The following is a 20,911-nucleotide window of genomic DNA, read 5'->3' as shown; positions in this document are numbered from 1 at the left end:
ACAAATCGGTTGAATTAAGGTGGGTATTCGCTACAAACAACGCCGATTTCGGTCGGCTTTTTTGATTATTTATGATAACTAATAACTAGCTCGTGTTCCAATGTCGTTCGATATTTCACAACACGCAAGAATCACGATCTATCGGTATGATTATCAAGAAGTTAATCATAAATATCGATTTTTAGGACTTTATTGATAAGATCCATCATCAGTTCGATCGCTTGTACTGAAGATTGAAGATAAGGCCTAATCCTGTATATGTACACACGACTCACGAATGATGTATTCCCAAGACACCGTGACTTCACAAATTGGTTGAATTCAGAGGGGTATTCGCTAAAAAAAACGCCGATCGCGGTCGGCTTTTTTGATTATTCATGATAACTAATAACTAGCCCGTGCTCCAATGTCGTTCGATATTTCACAGCACGCAAGAATCGCGATCTATCGATATGATTATCAAGAAGTCAATCATAAATATCGAATTTTAGGACTTTATTGATAAGATCCATCATTGGTTCGATAGCATGCCTTGAAGATGAGGGCTTGTCCAGTAAATGTACACACGACTCACGAATTATATACGCCCAAGATACTATGACTTCACAAAATGGTAAATTAAGGTGGGTATTCGCTACCAACAACGCCGATCGTGGTCGTCTTTTTTGATTATTTATGATAATTAATAACTAGCTCGTGCTCCAATATCGTTCGATATTTCACAGCACGCAAGAATCGCGATCTATCGATATGATTATCAAGAAGTCAATCATAAATATCGAATTTTAGGACTTTATTGATAAGATCCATCATTGGTTCGATAGCTTGCCTTGAAGATGAGGGCTTGTCCAGTAAATGTACACACGACTTACGAATTATATACGCCCAAGATACTATGACGTCACAAATTGGTTGAATTAAGGTGGGTATTCGCTACCAACAACGCCGATCGTGGTCGGCTTTTTTGATTATTCATGATAATTAATAACTAGCTCGTGCTCCAATATCGTTCGATATTTCACAGCACGCGAGAATCGCGATCTATAGGTATGATTATCATGAAGTCAATCATAAATATCAATTTTTAGGACTATATTGATAAGATCCATCATTATTTCGATCGCATGCCTTGAAGATGAGGGCTTGTCCAGTAAATGTACACACGACTTACGAATTATATACGCCTAAGATTCTATGACATCACAAATTGGCGGAATTCAGGGGGGTATTCGACATACAAACAACGCTGATCGCGGTTGGCTTTTTGAATATTTATGATAACTAATAACTAGCTCCTGCTCCAATGTCGTTCGATATTTCGCAGCACGCAAGAATCTCGATCTATCGGTATGATTATCAAGAAGTCAATCATAAATATCGATTTTAGGGCTTTATTGATAAGATCCATCATTGGTTCGATCGCATGTACAGAAGAATGAAGATAAGGCCTTGTACTGTAAATGTACACACGACTCCAGAATTATGTATGCCCAAGATACTATGACTTCACAAATTGGTTGAATTAAGTTGGGTATTCGCTATACAAACAACGCCGATCGCGGTCGGCTTTTTTGATTATTTCTGATAACTAATAACTAGCTCGTGCTCCAATGTCGTTCGATATTTCAGAGAACGCAAGAATAGCGATCTATCAGTATGATTATCAAGAAGTCAATCATAAATATCGATTTTTAGGACTATATTGATAAGATCCATCATTGGTTCGATCGCATGCCTTGAAGATGAGGGCTTGTCCCGTAAATGTACACACGACTCACGAATTATATACGCCCAAGATACTATGACTTCACAATTTGGCTGAATTCAGGTGGGTATTCGCTATACGAACAACGCCGATCGCGGTCGGCTTTTTTGATTATTTATGATAACTATCAACTAGCTCGTGCTCCAATGTCGTTCGATATTTCACAGCACGCAAGAATCGCAATCTATCGGTATGATTATCAAGAAGTCAATCATAAATATCGATTTTCAGGACTATATTGTTAAGATCCATCATTGGTTCGATCGCATGCCTTGAAGATGAGGGGATGTCCCGTAAATGTACACACGAATTACGAATTATATACGCCCAAGATTCTATTACATCACAAATTGGTTGAATTAAGGTGGGTATTCGCTACAAACAACGCCGATCGCGGTCGGCTTTTTTGATTATTCATGATAACTTATAATTAGCACGTGCTCCAATGTCGTTCGATATTTCGCAGCACGCAAGAATCGCGATCAATCGGTATGATTATCAAGAAGTCAATCATAAATATCGATTTTAGGACTTTATTGATAAGATCCATCATTGGTTCGATCGCATGTACTGAAGAATGAAGATAAGGCCTAGTCCTGTAAATGTACACACGACTCACGAATTATGTATACCTAAGATACCATGACTTCACACGTTGGTTGAATTAAGGTTGGTATTCGCTACAAACAACGCCGATCGCGGTCGGCTTTTTTGATTATTCATGATAACTTATAATTAGCACGTGCTCCAATGTCGTTCGATATTTCGCAGCACGCAAGAATCGCGATCAATCGGTATGATTATCAAGAAGTCAATCATAAATATCGATTTTAGGACTTTATTGATAAGATCCATCATTGGTTCGATCGCATGTACTGAAGAATGAAGATAAGGCCATGTCCTGTAAATGTACACACGACTCACGAATTATGTATACCGAAGATAGTATGACTTGACAATTTGGTTGAATTAAGGTGGGTATTCGCTAAATACAACGCCGATCGCGGTCGGCTTTTTTGATTATTTATGATTACTAATAACTAGCTCGTGCTCAAATGTCGTTCGATATTTCACAGCACGCAAGAATCGCGATCTATCGGTATGATTATCAAGAAGTCAATCATAAATATCGATTTTAGGACTTTATTGATAAGATCCATTATTGGTTCGATCGCATGTACTGAAGAATGAAGATAAGGCCTAGTCCTGTAAATGTACACACGACTCACGAATTATGTATACCTAAGATACCATGACTTCACACATTGGTTGAATTAAGGTTGGTATTCGCTACAAACAACGCCGATCGCGGTCGGATTTTTTGATTATTTATGATAACAAATAACTAGCTCCGTGCTCCAATGTCGTTCGATATTTCACACCACGCAAGAATCGCGATCGATCGGTATGATTATCAAGAAGTCAATCATAAATATCGATTTTAGGACTTTATTGATAAGATCCATCATTGGTTCGATCGCATGTACTGAAGAATGAATATAAGGCCTGGTCCTGTAAATGTACACACGACTTACGAATTATATACGCCTAAGATTCTATGACATCACAAATTGGCGGAATTCAGGGGGGTATTCGATATACAAACAACGCTGATCGCGGTTGGCTTTTTTGAATATTTATGATAACTAATAACTAGCTCCTGCTCCAATGTCGTTCGATATTTCGCAGCACTCAAGAATCTCGATCTATCGGTATGATTATCAAGAAGTCAATCATAAATATCGATTTTAGGGCTTTATTGATAAGATCCATCATGGGTTCGATCGCATGTACAGAAGAATGAAGATAAGGCCTTGTACTGTAAATGTACACACGACTCCAGAATTATGTATGCCCAAGATACTATGACTTCAAAAATTGGTTGAATTAAGTTCGGTATTCGCTATACAAACAACGCCGATCGCGGTCGGCTTTTTTGATTATTTCTGATAACTAATAACTAGCTCGTGCTCCAATGTCGTTCGATATTTCAGAGAACGCAAGAATCGCGATCTATCGATTTGATTATCAAGAAGTCAATTATAAATATCGTATTTTAGGACTTTATTGATAAGATCCATCATTGGTTCGATAGCATGCCTTGAAGATGAGGGCTTGTCCAGTAAATGTACACACGACTCACGAATTATATACGCCCAAGATACTATGACTTCACAAAATGGTTGAATTAAGGTGGGTATTCGCTACCAACAACGCCGATCGTGGTCGTCTTTTTTGATTATTTATGATAATTAATAACTAGCTCGTGCTCCAATATCGTTCGATATTTCACAGCACGCAAGAATCGCGATCTATCGATATGATTATCAAGAAGTCAATCATAAATATCGAATTTTAGGACTTTATTGATAAGATCCCTCATTGGTTCGATAGCTTGCCTTGAAGATGAGGGCTTGTCCAGTAAATGTACACACGACTTACGAATTATATACGCCCAAGATACTATGACGTCACAAATTGGTTGAATTAAGGTGGGTATTCGCTACCAACAACGCCGATCGTGGTCGGCTTTTTTGATTATTTATGATAATTAATAACTAGCTCGTGCTCCAATATCGTTCGATATTTCACAGCACGCAAGAATCGCGATCTGTCGGTATGATTATCAAGAAGTCAATCATAAATATCGATTTTAGGACTTCATTGATAAGATCCATCATTGGTTCGATCGCATGTACTGAAGAATGAATATAAGGCCTGGTCCTGTAAATGTACACACGACTCACGAATTATGTATACCTAAGATACCATGACTTCACACATTGGTTGAATTAAGGTTGGTATTCGCTACAAACAACGCCGATCGCGGTCGGATTTTTTGATTATTTATGATAACAAATAACTAGCTCCGTGCTCCAATGTCGTTTGATATTTCACAGCACGCAAGAATCGCGATCTATCGGTATGATTATCAAGAAGTCAATCATAAATATCGATTTTTAGGACTATATTGATAAGATCCATCATTGGTTCGATCGCATGCCTTGAAGATGAGGGCTTGTCCCGTAAATGTACACGCGACTCACGAATTATATACGCCCAAGATACTATGACTTCACAAATTGTTCGAATTAAGGTGGGTATTCGCTACAAACAACGCCGATCGCGGTCGGCTTTTTTGATTATTTGTGATAACTAATAATTAGTTCGTGCTCCAATGTTGTTCGATATATCACAGCAAGCAAGAATCGCGATCTATCGGTATGATTATCAAGAAGTCAATCATAAATATCGATTTTTAGGACTATGTTGATAACATCCATCATTGGTTCGATCGCATGCCTTGAAGATGAGGGCTTGTCCCCTAAATGTACTCACGACTCACGAATTATATGCGCCCAAGATACTATGACTTCACAAATTGTTCGAATTAAGGTGGGTATTCGCTACAAACAACGCCGATCGCGGTCGGCTTTTTTGATTATTTGTGATAACTAATAATTAGTTCGTGCTCCAATGTTGTTCGATATATCACAGCAAGCAAGAATCGCGATCTATCGGTATGATTATCAAGAAGTCAATCATAAATATCGAATTTTAGGACTTTATTGATAAGATCCATCATTGGTTCGATAGCTTGCCTTGAAGATGAGGGCTTGTCCAGTAAATGTACACACGACTTACGAATTATATACGCCCAAGATACTATGACGTCACAAATTGGTTGAATTAAGGTGGGTATTCGCTACCAACAACGCCGATCGTGGTCGGCTTTTTTGATTATTTATGATAACTAATAACTAGCCCGTGCTCCAATGTCGTTCGATATATCACAGCAAGCAAGAATCGCGATCTATCGGTATGATTATCAAGAAGTCAATCATAAATATCGATTTTTAGGACTATATTGATAAGACCCATCATTGGTTCGATCGCATGCCTTGAAGATGAGGGCTTGTCCCGTAATTGTACACACGACTCACGAATTATATACGCCAGAGATACTATGACTTCACAAATTGGTTGAATTAAGGTGGGTATTCGCTAAACAAACAACGCTGATCGCGGTCGGCTTTTTTGATTATTCATGATAACTAGTAACTAGCTAGTGCTCCAATGTCGTTCGATATATCAAAGCAAGCAAGAATCGCGATCTATCGGTATGATTATCAAGAAGTCAATCATAAATATCGATTTTTAGGACTATATGGATAAGACCCATCATTGGTTCGATCGCATGCCTTGAAGATGAGGGCTTGTCCCGTAATTGTACACACGACTCACGAATTATATACGCCAGAGATACTATGACTTCACAAATTGGTTGAATTAAGGTGGGTATTCGCTAAACAAACAACGCTGATCGCGGTCGGCTTTTTTGATTATTTGTGATAACTAATAATTAGCTCGTGCTCCAATGTTGTTCGATATTTCACAGCACGAAAGAATCGCGATCTATCGGTATGATTATCAAGAAGTCAATCATAAATATCGATTTTTAGGACTATATTGATAAGATCCATCATTGGTTCGATCGCATGCCTTGAAGATGAGGGCTTGTCCCGTAAATGTACACACGAGTCACGAGTTATATACGCCCAAGATAGTATGACTTCACAAATTGGTTGAATTCAGGTGGGTATTCGCTAAAAACAACGACGATCACGGTCGGCTTTTTTGATTGTTCATGATAACTAATAACTAGCTCGTGCTCCAATGTCGTTCGATATATCACAGCAAGCCAGAATCGCGATCTATCGGTATGATTATCAAGAAGTCAATCATAAATATCGATTTTTAGGACTATATTGATAAGACCCATCATTGGTTCGATCGCATGCCTTGAAGATGAGGGCTTGTCCCGTAATTCTACACACGACTCACGAATTATATACGCCAGAGATACTATGACTTCACAAAGTGGTTGAATTAAGGTGGGTATTCGCTACAAACAACGCCGATCGCGGTCGGAATTTTTGATTATTTATGATAACAAATAACTAGCTCCGTGCTCCAATGTCGTTTGATATTTCACAGCACGCAATAATCGCGATCTATCGGTATGATTATCAAGAAGTCAATCATAAATATCGATTTTTAGGACTATATTGATAAGATCCATCATTGGTTCGATCGCATGCCTTGAAGATGAGGGCTTGTCCCGTAAATGTACACGCGACTCACGAATTATATACGCCCAAGATACTATGACTTCACAAATTGTTCGAATTAAGGTGGGTATTCGCTACAAACAACGCCGATCGCGGTCGGCTTTTTTGATTATTTGTGATAACTAATAATTAGTTCGTGCTCAAATGTTGTTCGATATATCACAGCAAGCAAGAATCGCGATCTATCGGTATGATTATCAAGAAGTCAATCATAAATATCGATTTTTAGGACTATGTTGATAACATCCATCATTGGTTCGATCGCATGCCTTTAAGATGAGGGCTTGTCCCCTAAATGTACTCACGACTCACGAAATATATGCGCCCAAGACACTATGACTTCACAACTTGGTTGAATTCAGGTGGGTATTCGCTACAAACAACGCCGATCGCGGTCGGCTTTTTTGATAACTAATAACTAGCTCGTGCTCCAATATCGTTCGATATTTCACAGCACGCAAGAATCGCGATCTATCGGTATGATTATCAAGAAGTCAATCATAAATATCGATTTTGGGACTTTATTGAAAAGATCCATAATTGGTTCGATCGCATGTACTGAAGAATGAAGATAAGGCCTTGTCCTGTAAATGTACACACGACTCAAGAATTACGTATGCTCAAGATACTGTGACTTCACAAATTGGTTGAATTAAGATGGGTATTCGCTACCAACAACGCCGATCGCGGTCGGCTTTTTTGATTATTTGTGATAACTAATAATTAGCTCGTGCTCCAATGTTGTTCGATATTTCACAGCACGAAAGAATCTCGATCTATCGGTATGATTATCAAGAAGTCAATCATAAATATCGATTTTTAGGACTATATTGATAAGATCCATCATTGGTTCGATCGCATGCCTTGAAGATGAGGGCTTGTCCCGTAAATGTACACACGAGTCACGAGTTATATACGCCCAAGATAGTATGACTTCACAAATTGGTTGAATTCAGGTGGGTATTCGCTAAAAACAACGACGATCACGGTCGGCTTTTCTGATTATTCATGATAACTAATAACTAGCTCGTGCTCCAATGTCGTTCGATATATCACAGCAAGCAAGAATCGCGATCTATCGGTATGATTATCAAGAAGTCAATCATAAATATCGATTTTTAGGACTATATTGATAAGACCGATCATTGGTTCGATCGCATGCCTTGAAGATGAGGGCTTGTCCCGTAATTGTACACACGACTCACGAATTATATACGCCAGAGATACTATGACTTCACAAATTAGTTGAATTAAGGTGGGTATTCGCTATACGAACAACGCCGATCGCGGTCGGCTTTTTTGATTATTTATGATAACTAATAACTAGCTCCGTGCCCCAATGTCGTTCGATATTTCACAGCACGCAAGAATCGCAATCTGTCGGTATGATTATCAAGAAGTCAATCATAAATATCGATTTTTAGGACTATAATGATAAGACCCATCATTGGTTCGATCGCATGCCTTGAAGATGAGGGCTTGTCCCGTAAATGTACTCACGACTCACGAATTATGTATACCCAAGATACTATGACTTCACAAATTGGTTGAATTAAGGTGGGTATTCGCTACAAACAACGCCGATCGCGGTCGGATTTTTTGATTATTTATGATAACAAATAACTAGCTCCGTGCTCCAATGTCGTTTGATATTTTACAGCACGCAAGAATCGCGATCTATCGGTATGATTATCAAGAAGTCAATCATAAATATCGATTTTTAGGACTATATTGATAAGATCCATCATTGGTTCGATCGCATGCCTTGAAGATGAGGGCTTGTCCCGTAAATGTACACGCGACTCACGAATTATATACGCCCAAGATACTATGACTTCACTTATTGTTCGAATTAAGGTGGGTATTCGCTACAAACAACGCCGATCGCGGTCGGCTTTTTTGATTATTTGTGATAACTAATAATTAGTTCGTGCTCCAATGTTGTTCGATATATCACAGCAAGCAAGAATCGCGATCTATCGGTATGATTATCAAGAAGTCAATCATAAATATCGATTTTTAGGACTATGTTGATAACATCCATCATTGGTTCGATCGCATGCCTTGAAGATGAGGGCTTGTCCCCTAAATGTACTCACGACTCACGAAATATATGCGCCCAAGACACTATGACTTCACAACTTGGTTGAATTCAGGTGGGTATTCGCTACAAACAACGCCGATCGCGGTCGGCTTTTTTGATAACTAATAACTAGCTCGTGCTCCAATATCGTTCGATATTTCACAGCACGCAAGAATCGCGATCTATCGGTATGATTATCAAGAAGTCAATCATAAATATCGATTTTGGGACTTTATTGAAAAGATCCATAATTGGTTCGATCGCATGTACTGAAGAATGAAGATAAGGCCTTGTCCTGTAAATGTACACACGACTCACGAATTACGTATGCTCAAGATACTGTGACTTCACAAATTGGTTGAATTAAGATGGGTATTCGCTACCAACAACGCCGATCGCGGTCGGCTTTTTTGATTATTTGTGATAACTAATAATTAGCTCGTGCTCCAATGTTGTTCGATATTTCACAGCACGAAAGAATCGCGATCTATCGGTATGATTATCAAGAAGTCAATCATAAATATCGATTTTTAGGACTATATTGATAAGATCCATCATTGGTTCGATCGCATGCCTTGAAGATGAGGGCTTGTCCCGTAAATGTACACACGAGTCACGAGTTATATACGCCCAAGATAGTATGACTTCACAAATTGGTTGAATTCAGGTGGGTATTCGCTAAAAACAACGACGATCACGGTCGGCTTTTTTGATTGTTCATGATAACTAATAACTAGCTCGTGCTCCAATGTCGTTCGATATATCACAGCAAGCCAGAATCGCGATCTATCGGTATGATTATCAAGAAGTCAATCATAAATATCGATTTTTAGGACTATATTGATAAGATCCATCATTGGTTCGATCACTTGTACTGAAGAATGAAGATAAGGCCTAGTCCTGTAAATGTACACACGACTCACGAATTATGTATACCCAAGATACTATAACTTCACAAATTGGTTGAATTCAGGTGGTTATTCGCTACCAACAACGCCGATCGCGGTCGGCTTTTTTGATTATTTATGATAACAAATAACTAGCTCCGTGCTCCAATGTCGTTTGATATTTCACAGCACGCAATAATCGCGATCTATCGGTATGATTATCAAGAAGTCAATCATAAATATCGATTTTTAGGACTATATTGATAAGATCCATCATTGGTTCGATCGCATGCCTTGAAGATGAGGGCTTGTCCCGTAATTCTACACACGACTCACGAATTATATACGCCAGAGATACTATGACTTCACAAAGTGGTTGAATTAAGGTGGGTATTCGCTACAAACAACGCCGATCGCGGTCGGATTTTTTGATTATTTATGATAACAAATAACTAGCTCCGTGCTCCAATGTCGTTTGATATTTCACAGCACGCAATAATCGCGATCTATCGGTATGATTATCAAGAAGTCAATCATAAATATCGATTTTTAGGACTATATTGATAAGATCCATCATTGGTTCGATCGCATGCCTTGAAGATGAGGGCTTGTCCCGTAAATGTACACGCGACTCACGAATTATATACGCCCAAGATACTATGACTTCACAAATTGTTCGAATTAAGGTGGGTATTCGCTACAAACAACGCCGATCGCGGTCGGCTTTTTTGATTATTTGTGATAACTAATAATTAGTTCGTGCTCCAATGTTGTTCGATATATCACAGCAAGCAAGAATCGCGATCTATCGGTATGATTATCAAGAAGTCAATCATAAATATCGATTTTTAGGACTTTATTGATAAGATCCATCATTGGTTCGATCACTTGTACTGAAGAATGAAGATAAGGCCTAGTCCTGTAAATGTACACACGACTCACGAATTATGTATACCCAAGATACTATAACTTCACAAATTGGTTGAATTCAGGTGGTTATTCGCTACCAACAACGCCGATCGCGGTCGGCTTTTTTGATTATTTATGATAACAACTAACTATAGCTGGTGCTCCAATGTCGTTCGATATTTCACAGCACGCTAGAATCGCGATCTATCGGTATGATTATCAAGAAGTCAATCATAAATATCGATTTTTAGGACTTTATTGATAAGATCCATCATTGGTGCGATAGTTTGTACTGAAGAATGAAGATAAGGCCTAGTCCTGTAAATGTACACACGACTCACGAATTATGTATACCCAAGACTCTATGACTTCACAGATTGGTTAAATTAACGTGGGTATTCGCTACAAATAACGCCGATCGCGGTCGGCTTTTTTGATTATTTGTGATAACTAATAACTAGCTCGTACTCCAATGTTGTTCGATATTTCACAGCACGCAAGAATCGCAATCTATCGGCATGAATATCAAGAAGTCAATCATAAATATCGATTTTGGGACTTTATTGAAAGGATCCATCATTGGTTCGATCGCATGTACTGAAGAATGAAGATAAGGCCTTGTCCTGTAAATGTACACACGACTGACGAATTACGTATGCTCAAGATACTGTGACTTCACAAATTGGTTGCATTAAGGTGGGTATTCGCTACAAACAACGCCGATCGCGGTCGGATTTTTTGATTATTTATGATAACAAATAACTAGCTCCGTGCTCCAATGTCGTTTGATATTGCACAGCATGCAAGAATCGCGATCTATCGGTATGATTATCAAGAAGTCAATCATAAATATCGATTTTTAGGACTATATTGATAAGATCCATCATTGGTTCGATCGCATGCCTTGAAGATGAGGGCTTGTCCCGTAAATGTACACGCGACTCACGAATTATATACGCCCAAGATACTCTGACTTCACAAATTGTTCGAATTAAGGTGGGTATTCGCTACAAACAACGCCGATCGCGGTCGGCTTTTTTGATTATTTGTGATAACTAATAATTAGTTCGTGCTCCAATGTTGTTCGATATATCACAGCAAGCAAGAATCGCGATCTATCGGTATGATTATCAAGAAGTCAATCATAAATATCGATTTTTAGGACTATGTTGATAACATCAATCATTGGTTCGATCGCATGCCTTGAAGATGAGGGCTTGTCCCCTAAATGTACTCACGACTCACGAATTATATGCTCCCAAGACACTATGACTTCACAACTTGGTTGAATTCAGGTGGGTATTCGCTACAAACAACGCCGATCGCGGTCGGCTTTTTTGATAACTAATAACTAGCTCGTGCTCCAATATCGTTCGATATTTCACAGCACGCAAGAATCGCGATCTATCGGTATGATTATCAAGAAGTCAATCATAAATATCGATTTTTAGGACTATATGGATAAGACCCATCATTGGTTCGATCGCATGCCTTGAAGATGAGGGCTTGTCCCGTAATTGTACACAAGACTCACGAATTATATACGCCAGAGATACTATGACTTCACAAATTGGTTGAATTAAGGTGGGTATTCGCTAAACAAACAACGCTGATCGCGGTCGGCTTTTTTGATTATTTGTGATAACTAATAATTAGCTCGTGCTCCAATGTTGTTCGATATTTCACAGCACGAAAGAATCGCGATCTATCGGTATGATTATCAAGAAGTCAATCATAAATATCGATTTTTAGGACTATATTGATAAGATCCATCATTGGTTCGATCGCATGCCTTGAAGATGAGGGCTTGTCCCGTAAATGTACACACGAGTCACGAGTTATATACGCCCAAGATAGTATGACTTCACAAATTGGTTGAATTCAGGTGGTTATTCGCTAAAAACAACGACGATCACGGTCGGCTTTTTGATTGTTCATGATAACTAATAACTAGCTCGTGCTCCAATGTCGTTCGATACATCACAGCAAGCCAGAATCGCGATCTATCGGTATGATTATCAAGAAGTCAATCATAAATATCGATTTTGGGACTTTATTGAAATGATCCATCATTGGTTCGATCGCATGTACTGAAGAATGAAGATAAGGCCTTGTCCTGTAAATGTACACACGACTGACGAATTACGTATGCTCAAGATACTGTGACTTCACAAATTGTTTGCATTAAGGTGTGTATTCGCTACAAACAACGCCGATCGCGGTCGGATTTTTTGATTATTTATGATAACAAATAACTAGCTCCGTGCTCCAATGTCGTTTGATATTTTACAGAACGCAAGAATCGCGATCTATCGGTATGATTATCAAGAAGTCAATCATAAATATCGATTTTTAGGACTATATTGATAAGATCCATCATTGGTTCGATCGCATGCCTTGAAGATGAGGGCTTGTCCCGTAAATGTACACGCGACTCACGAATTATATACGCCCAAGATACTATGACTTCACTTATTGTTCGAATTAAGGTGGGTATTCGCTACAAACAACGCCGATCGCGGTCGGCTTTTTTGATTATTTGTGATAACTAATAATTAGTTCGTGCTCCAATGTTGTTCGATATATCACAGCAAGCAAGAATCGCGATCTATCGGTATGATTATCAAGAAGTCAATCATAAATATCGATTTTTAGGACTATGTTGATAACATCCATCATTGGTTCGATCGCATGCCTTGAAGATGAGGGCTTGTCCCCTAAATGTACTCACGACTCACGAAATATATGCGCCCAAGACACTATGACTTCACAACTTGGTTGAATTCAGGTGGGTATTCGCTACAAACAACGCCGATCGCGGTCGGCTTTTTTGATAACTAATAACTAGCTCGTGCTCCAATATCGTTCGATATTTCACAGCACGCAAGAATCGCGATCTATCGGTATGATTATCAAGAAGTCAATCATAAATATCGATTTTGGGACTTTATTGAAAAGATCCATAATTGGTTCGATCGCATGTACTGAAGAATGAAGATAAGGCCTTGTCCTGTAAATGTACACACGACTCACGAATTACGTATGCTCAAGATACTGTGACTTCACAAATTGGTTGAATTAAGATGGGTATTCGCTACCAACAACGCCGATCGCGGTCGGCTTTTTTGATTATTTGTGATAACTAATAATTAGCTCGTGCTCCAATGTTGTTCGATATTTCACAGCACGAAAGTATCTCGATCTATCGGTATGATTATCAAGAAGTCAATCATAAATATCGATTTTTAGGACTATATTGATAAGATCCATCATTGGTTCGATCGCATGCCTTGAAGATGAGGGCTTGTCCCGTAAATGTACACACGAGTCACGAGTTATATACGCCCAAGATAGTATGACTTCACAAATTGGTTGAATTCAGGTGGGTATTCGCTAAAAACAACGACGATCACGGTCGGCTTTTTTGATTATTCATGATAACTAATAACTAGCTCGTGCTCCAATGTCGTTCGATATATCACAGCAAGCAAGAATCGCGACCTATCGGTATGATTATCAAGAAGTCAATCATAAATATCGATTTTTAGGACTATATTGATAAGACCGATCATTGGTTCGATCGCATGCCTTGAAGATGAGGGCTTGTCCCGTAATTGTACACACGACTCACGAATTATATACGCCAGAGATACTATGACTTCACAAATTAGTGGAATTAAGGTGGGTATTCGCTATACGAACAACGCCGATCGCGGTCGGCTTTTTTGATTATTTATGATAACTAATAACTAGCTCCGTGCCCCAATGTCGTTCGATATTTCACAGCACGCAAGAATCGCAATCTGTCGGTATGATTATCAAGAAGTCAATCATAAATATCGATTTTTAGGACTATAATGATAAGACCCATCATTGGTTCGATCGCATGCCTTGAAGATGAGGGCTTGTCCCGTAAATGTACTCACGACTCACGAATTATGTATACCCAAGATACTATGACTTCACAAATTGGTTGAATTAAGGTGGGTATTCGCTACGAACAACGCCGATCGCGGTCGGATTTTTTGATTATTTATGATAACAAATAACTAGCTCCGTGCTCCAATGTCGTTTGATATTTTACAGCACGCAAGAATCGCGATCTATCGGTATGATTATCAAGAAGTCAATCATAAATATCGATTTTTAGGACTATATTGATAAGATCCATCATTGGTTCGATCGCATGCCTTGAAGATGAGGGCTTGTCCCGTAAATGTACACGCGACTCACGAATTATATACGCCCAAGATACTATGACTTCACTTATTGTTCGAATTAAGGTGGGTATTCGCTACAAACAACGCCGATCGCGGTCGGCTTTTTTGATTATTTGTGATAACTAATAATTAGTTCGTGCTCCAATGTTGTTCGATATATCACAGCAAGCAAGAATCGCGATCTATCGGTATGATTATCAAGAAGTCAATCATAAATATCGATTTTTAGGACTATGTTGATAACATCCATCATTGGTTCGATCGCATGCCTTGAAGATGAGGGCTTGTCCCCTAAATGTACTCACGACTCACGAAATATATGCGCCCAAGACACTATGACTTCACAACTTGGTTGAATTCAGGTGGGTATTCGCTACAAACAACGCCGATCGCGGTCGGCTTTTTTGATAACTAATAACTAGCTCGTGCTCCAATATCGTTCGATATTTCACAGCACGCAAGAATCGCGATCTATCGGTATGATTATCAAGAAGTCAATCATAAATATCGATTTTGGGACTTTATTGAAAAGATCCATAATTGGTTCGATCGCATGTACTGAAGAATGAAGATAAGGCCTTGTCCTGTAAATGTACACACGACTCACGAATTACGTATGCTCAAGATACTGTGACTTCACAAATTGGTTGAATTAAGATGGGTATTCGCTACCAACAACGCCGATCGCGGTCGGCTTTTTTGATTATTTGTGATAACTAATAATTAGCTCGTGCTCCAATGTTGTTCGATATTTCACAGCACGAAAGAATCTCGATCTATCGGTATGATTATCAAGAAGTCAATCATAAATATCGATTTTTAGGACTATATTGATAAGATCCATCATTGGTTCGATCGCATGCCTTGAAGATGAGGGCTTGTCCCGTAAATGTACACACGAGTCACGAGTTATATACGCCCAAGATAGTATGACTTCACAAATTGGTTGAATTCAGGTGGGTATTCGCTAAAAACAACGACGATCACGGTCGGCTTTTTTGATTATTCATGATAACTAATAACTAGCTCGTGCTCCAATGTCGTTCGATATATCACAGCAAGCAAGAAACGCGATCTATCGGTATGATTATCAAGAAGTCAATCATAAATATCGATTTTTAGGACTATATTGATAAGACCGATCATTGGTTCGATCGCATGCCTTGAAGATGAGGGCTTGTCCCGTAATTGTACACACGACTCACGAATTATATACGCCAGAGATACTCCCAGCAAACACAGTACAGACCAAAGATGTAGAAAAGCCGAGCCGATATAGTAGATATTAGATCTCGGCAGGTCGTAGAAAGGGGGATTTTGTGTCGACTCAATTCAACGTCTTTTCCATGTCCTTCAATAATGTAAATATTATGCAGATGCTACAGCCTTTAAACATGGTGAGTAGAATGTAGATCCTACGTTAGAAGAAGAAGATCCTGATATAATAACCTGTTTTCTACCACTATGGGCTTAACCTGATCACGGCTGCGTACACACACCACATTATTTACTACATATTAATCACATTTGTGATAATTTAATTTCAAACGAATTGGCAATAATGCCGTTGTAAAAAATAAAACGAACAAACGAACGAATGTCTTTAGAAAGAAAGTGAAAACAGTCCTTATCATCAGGTTTCATCTTCTGATGAGCCAGTTAAATAACCAGCATGCGGCCTTTTTTTTTCAACACCCTGCAGAAATAAAATGAAAATGATGATTAATAGCTAAGACATTCGTACTGCGAAAATGGCAGAGGTAGCGACTAACGAATGACTCCTACATTTTTTTCGCCCATACTTACTAAAATGGATTCGATTCTGAACTATTTCCACTCAAGTTTTCAAGTTTTATTATTATATTTTTTAATATTATATGACTAGAGAACTGACTTCAATCGTCACTTCTACTTGATTATCAAGATCAACGATGACTACTTCAGCACTCTTTGAAAACAGCCACTAACACAAAAAGAATTCTTGACTAAAATTTCTTCACATTCTGTCCAAAATGATCAATTCAACAATCCAAATGAATCAGTTATTTGGCAGCTAGTTGGAGAGATATATACTCAAGTCTAGAAAGTGGAATGATACTCTGCCTGGAAAGCTGAAGACCTAACAATATTGTGTACAGAGAACAAAACATTTGAGTGGCGGCACTGGTATAGACATTAATAAATTATTAGAATTGACAGCAAGATAACCAGCAAGACATTAAAATGAGAATTAGTGCAGTTTCTTAGGCTGTAGTGATACTCAGCCAGTAATTGACCTAGCAGAGAGCAAAACGTTGTAAATAAAGCGAGCGAAACCTCCGACAAATGATACGATAAAACATTAGAATCGACAGTCTTACTAGAAGCAGAATAACAATCATGAGGGGTTAGAGAACAGAAGCCCGGGAAGTGACCATCAGAAATTACTGCATACTGGCCGAACAAATCCATGACCACTAACAAATGGTCTTTCAATAGTCAATATTGATACCAAATGACACCACACCTATTTCATAGCAACATTTAGCAAATACAGCGCTGGAGTCAACCTTATATAAGCCCTAACCAAACGCCCATTAGTTTTCCCACCTACTACTTCGCGGATGGAAATACGCATTAAAGCGAACGGACGCGACTTGTCACACTCTTGCTATTTCTGCTCCTTTTTTCTCTTCGTTCCTCTTCTCTGTCGCTTCCGCTTGAGGAGAGAAACAGTCGGCCGCGTTTACGGATCGTGAATTCCCGGTGGGTGATTCTTCCTCGAATGGTCAGCACCTTGAAAATTGAGAACAATGTTGTTGCAAAATGCATGACAATTTGAAAGTTACATCATTCTAATTATTCCAGTTATGGCCGTGAATCGTTACAAGTGCGGTAACCATAAGAATTATTACTATACTTCAACTACAAATACAATAGCCTATATTGTATAAAATGATTACCAATTCTTTTACGTTGATCGAGTCCCAAATAGATGAAATATGTCAAAGAATTTGCTAAATTTTTGTATAATTTGACAGATTCCGAAATCTTCTCAAAGTGCACCTTTCAAAAATTTGATATCAAGACTCCCAACATTTTACAATTCGAAGTTGGATGGCTTTACCAATACAAGCCAACAGTTTGTATCGCAATTGACAATTATGTAGAGAACGCTGCGAGACATGAGTAGGCCTACCCTAAAACGTTTCTCTGACATGGACATTAGGGCTCTTAAAATATGACTTTTTTTCACAAATCGTTCTGGCTACTTGATAAAATTGTTAGGTTACCTAATTTAAGCCTAAACACAAAATTTGGTTCAATTCCAGCCAGTAACCGCTTTGCTACAGGAGAAGAGAGTTTCTATTTATTATATAAAAATAAATAGGTAATAAAAATTTGAGAATTTTCTGTTCACCCCATGAAAGTGTTAGGCTGTCTATAGAAACGATGCTCACCAAATTTGGTTCAATTCCAACCAGTGGAAGCGGAGATATTGCCGTCGAAAAATTTGGATTTCAATAAAATAGTATTTACGGTGACCGATTCTTTGTTTACTTATTAAAGTTGTGCTCACCGTAAGTACTATTTTATTAAAATCCAAATTTTTCGACAGCAATAACTCCGCTTCCACTGGTTGGAATTGAAACAAATTTGGTGAGCATCGTTTCTATAGACAGCCTAACACTTTCATGGGGTTAACAGAAAATCTTCAAATTTTTTATTATTCATTTTTATATAATAAATAGGAACTTTCTTCTCTTGTAGCAAAGCGGATACTGGCTGGATTTGAACCATATTTTGTTTGTAGGCTTAAATTAGGTAACCTAACAATTTTATCAAGTAGCCAGTACGATTTGAGAAAAAAAGTCATTTTTGAAGAGCCCTACTGTTCATGACCGTCCACGTTTAGAGTTGCATCTCAAAGATGCTAAAATAAGCCTAAATATAATCCAAGCAATACGATCGTCCACTTTGACTGACTGAATTTCTAAAAACACCTTGATAGCTTCCACATCTTACGTTTATATATACTGTCTGCTATCGGCACAACAAAGTAGGCCTATTTAAAAATACCAAAACAGATTCAACATACCACATCTCTTGCAAAGGCTTTTGCTTTCATTCAATTTTCCATCAAACTTCTTTAAATCCTCCTTTGTGGTGAGTTGCTTTGGAATTCTAGGATCAATTCCGATATTGTTTTATCATATACAATCTATGACGGAATAAAAGTTTCGGATAAGTTCTGAAACGAACACAATTTTCCACACAAAAGTCAATTGCCACACGAAATGCCAAATGCTACGGTCTCATTTTACAAGGTATGGCGAGGAAACGTAGTGGTACGTTCCATTATAGCTAAACACCAATGAATTGCGGGTTCGAGCGTGACACGTCGACTCCATAATTCCTACCGAAGTGTTGGCCGTTTATCTAGGCTCCTCCTCGCCATCTGATTCGCATAGCCATGTCTTAAAAAGCCTAGGAGTGGGCCGTGCTGTAAGTGGGCAGATGGTTGCCGATGCACCCGGCACTTGATGAATTCGGCCGCACAAACTCGGCACTTGGTGAATTCGGCCCTCGGGAAATTTTGAAATGAAGTGTATTTACAGCTATTAATATGAATTATCAAACTAATAATAGTATTATCAAGTGATTCGTCAATCTTGTAAGGAGGTCAGGGCATCCGTAGATCGCGCAGTCACGGCGTGATTAGATCACGGATTGCGTAGCCACGGGAAATAACACAGCGCTCATATACCGACCACGCGCGATCTGCTTGGAATCGATGGCGTGAGTCACGGGCCTGTGTCGTGTAAGTTTTGAGAAGATGGATCTTGGCGTTGTATGTGAGATCAACACTGTGGAACATCAAGCGGCGCTTCTTCGTTTATCGATCACGACAAGCCAGTGTTCCTCATCAACAAATGTTTCGCATGATCACGTCAAAATAAATTATTTTTCGCCTTTGGAGAGACGATTCCACTCTGGGATTAGGGTGTCTCGATAACACGGTTGAAGGATCCCAAGATTACGAGATCTACCACGAGCCACGACACGTTTAAATTTCCTTTTTGATACTGTTCATTCATACTTAATGCATTCCTAATGCGAAGGTGTTCTAGTGCCAATTCCTCCAAGGGCCGAGTTCACCAAGTGAAGAGCGTCGCGTTATTTCCCGCAATTACGCAATCTGTGATCTAATCACGCCGTGACTGTGTGATCTACGCATGCCCTGACCGCCGTACAGCATTGACAACCACTCAAAGTGCCAAGTTCACCGGCAAACATTCCAGTAACCAATCATGGTGACCGGTACCGCTACGAGATCTACCACGGCCGAATTCACCAAGTGCCGAGTTTGTGCGGCCGAATTCACTAAGTGCCGAGTTCACTGGTAATCGGGCAGATACGGAATAATAATAATAAGAACCGGCCTGGTGTAAAATGACCAGTGTAGTCGAACCACCACCATGAACACCACAAACAAACAAATAAACATCTAACAAGGAAAAGAAATTACCTTTGCAGCCTTTGACAAACACAGTTACCATTGAAACCAGCAATTAAGGTCTTATTCGAAAGCAGAATAACAACTGTTTTAGTGGACATATCAAATCAAATGTTGGAAAGTTCATGTAAAATAGCCCAAAATATTATCTTACTGTGACCATATTCCATCAATATGGTCTGGCTAGCCAAATTCTCTGGGCCAACATAATCAAGCTGCGTTTGGTTTCAACGATTAATAATCTTGTTACTGGATTCGAGGTATAATTGCACTTAAATATCAAATTTTGCTCCATTAATCAACATCAAGTTGAAAATGTCCATTCTTGCACCAACTTTTATAAAATCATGAATCAGTGTTCTACAGGAATGTATCTATATGACTTATATACCTAGAAAATTCAAGCATAAATATTATG

At 38.8% G+C, this 20,911-nt stretch overlaps 1 long non-coding RNA gene across 1 annotated transcript; it reads right to left on the bottom strand.

Annotated features, from left to right (window-relative positions):
- Positions 1-16,517: 16,517 nt before the first annotated feature.
- LOC145454393 (uncharacterized) lies at positions 16,518-19,218 on the bottom strand. The gene is made up of 3 exons (XR_013920112.1): positions 19,075-19,218; positions 17,586-17,771; positions 16,518-16,692 (listed from the first exon to the last, which is right to left on the bottom strand). It is a non-coding gene; the product is annotated as an uncharacterized LOC145454393 (long non-coding RNA).
- Between the last annotated feature and the right edge of the window lie 1,693 nt (positions 19,219-20,911).

Source organism: Botryllus schlosseri, chromosome 13 (assembly GCF_051294905.1).
Source record: "Botryllus schlosseri isolate E-star chromosome 13, Bs_hap1, whole genome shotgun sequence".
Classification (NCBI taxonomy): Eukaryota; Metazoa; Chordata; class Ascidiacea; order Stolidobranchia; family Styelidae; genus Botryllus; species Botryllus schlosseri.
Note: the sequence above shows the minus strand (reverse complement) of the source record. Positions and strands in the feature narration are given on the sequence as shown.